Below are 2597 nucleotides of genomic sequence, written 5' to 3'. Positions count from 1 at the left end.
CCAGAACTAAAACAATTTCTGAGGCCAACTCTTCAGACAGGGATTGGACTGGACTGTGGGACATAAAGTGATACTCGTGAGGAGTGTGCCTCTTGGCTCAAGTAGCTACAGGAGACTAAACGGGGCAGCTTCTGTCTGGAGGTGAGATGTGAAGATGGAGAGGGTTAGGAGCTGATTGAATGGACATGGGGCATCGGGTGGAAAGGAGGAGTGTGCTGTCACAGTGTGGGGAGAGCAATTATGGTCACATAACTGTGTGTATAAGTTTTTGTATGGGAGACTAACTTGAAATGTAAACCTTTATTTAAACTACAACAATTTTTAAAAAATTAATTCAACATTGATTAATAATAAGAACTCTTAGCAAACTAGGAATAGAAAGGGAAATCCTTAACCTAATAAAGGATATCTACAAAAAAAACCTACAGCTGACATCATAGTGGATGAGAAGAGACTGAATGCTTTTCCCTTGAGATCAGGAACATGGCGAGGATGTCCTGGCTCATTACTCCTATTTGACATCATACTGGAAGTAAGTCCTAGACAGTGCAATAAGGCAAGGAAAAAAAAAAGGAATAATAAAAATGGAAAGGAAGAAATAAAACTCTCTCTATTTGCAGGTGACATGATTGTCTACATAGGAAATTTCAACAAGTCAACCTAAAAGCTCCTAGAACTAATAAGTGAGTTACAAGGTCAGTCATATTCCTATGTACCAGCAGTGAATTGGAATTTGAAGTTCCAAAAATAGCACCCATCACCACCAAATGAAATACTTAGGTATAAATCTAACACAACATGTGCAGGATCTGTATGCTGAAAACTACAAAGCACTGTTGAAAGAAATCAAAGATCTAAATAAATAGAGTTTTCATGGACTGGAAGACTCAATGTTGTTACAATATCATTTCTCCCCAGTTTGATCTATAGATTCTATGCATTGCCATGTTTTCTAAAAGAACATAAAGAAAAAGATACGTATAACCTTGGGTTTGGCAATGAGTTTTTATAACCCATAAAAGAGAAGACTGATAAATCGGACTTCATAAAAATTAAAAACTTTCGTTCTGAGAACGACACAGTTAAGAGAATGAAAAGATAACCCATAGACTGGGAGAAAAGATTTGCAAATCACATGTTCAAAAACCCCACACATCTGTCAGTTTGTCATACTATGATGGCTTGCGTGTTGCTGTGATGCTGGAAGCTATGCCACCGGTATTTCAATACCAGCAGGGTCAACCACGGCGGACAGGTTTCAGCTGAGCGTCCAGACTAAGACAGACTAGGAAGAAGGGCGCAGCAGTCTACTTCTGAAAAGAATTAGCCAGTGAAAACCTTATGAATAGCAGCAGAACATTGTCTGATATAGTGCCAGAAGATGAGCCCCTCAGGTTGGAAGGCACTCAAAAGACAACTGGGTAAGAGCTGCCTCCTCAAAGTACAGTTGACCTTAATGACATGGATGGAGTCAAGCTTTCGGGACCTTCATTTACTGATGTGGCATGACTCAAAATGAGACGAAATAGCTGCAAACATCCGTTAATAACAGGAAAGTGGAATTGCAAATTATGACTCTAGGAAAATTGGAAGTCATCAAAAATGAAATGGAACACATAAACATCTACATCCTAAGCATTAGTGACCTGAAATGGACTGGTATTGGCCATTTTAAATCCGAAAATTATATGGTATTCTATGATAGGAATGACAAATTGAAGAGGAATGGCATTGCATTCGTGGTCAAAAAGAACATTTCAAGATCTGTCCTAAAGTACAACGCTGTCAGTCGTAGGATAATATCCATACACCTACAAGGAAGACCAGTTAATACGACTATTATTCAAAATCAAGCAGCAACCGCTAAGACCAAAGATGAGGAAATTGAAGATTTTTGCCAACTTCTGCAGTTTAAAATTGATAAAACATGCAATCAAGATGCATTGATACGTACCGGTGATTGGAATTTGAAAGTTAGAAACAAAGAAGGATCGGTAGTTGGAAAATATGGCCTTGGTGATAGAAAAGAAGCCAGAGATTACATGATACAATTTTGCAAGACCAACCACTTCTTCATAGCAAATACCTTTTTTTTCAACAACATAAACAGCGACTATACAAGTGGACCTTGCCAGATGGAATACGCAGGAATCAAACTGACTATAGAAAGAGACGATGAAAAAGCTGAGTATCATTGGTCAGAACAAGGCCAGGGACCACCTGTGAAACAAACCAATTGTTCATACGCAAGTTTAAGTTGAAGCTGAAGAAAATTAGAACAAGTCCACGAGAGCCAAAGTATGACCTTGAGTATATTCCACCTGAATTTAGAGACCATCTCAAGAATAGATTTGACTCATTAAACACTAATGACCAAAGACCAGACGAGCTGTGGAATGACATCAAGGACATCATACATGAAGAAAGCAAGAGGTCATTAAAAAGACAGGAAAGAAAGAAAAGACCAAAACGAATATCAGAAGAGACTCTGAAAGGTGCTTTTGAAAGTTGAGTAGCTAAAGTGAAAGAAAGAAATGATAAAGTAAAAGAGATGAACAGAAGATTTCAAAGGGTGGCTCGAGAAGACAAAGTAAAGT

The sequence above is a fragment of the Trichechus manatus genome, unplaced genomic scaffold (assembly GCF_000243295.1).
Source record: "Trichechus manatus latirostris isolate Lorelei unplaced genomic scaffold, TriManLat1.0 scaffold00069, whole genome shotgun sequence".
NCBI classification, from domain to species: Eukaryota; Metazoa; Chordata; class Mammalia; order Sirenia; family Trichechidae; genus Trichechus; species Trichechus manatus.
The sequence above is the reverse complement of the archived record's forward strand: the minus strand, read 5'-3'. Positions refer to the sequence as shown.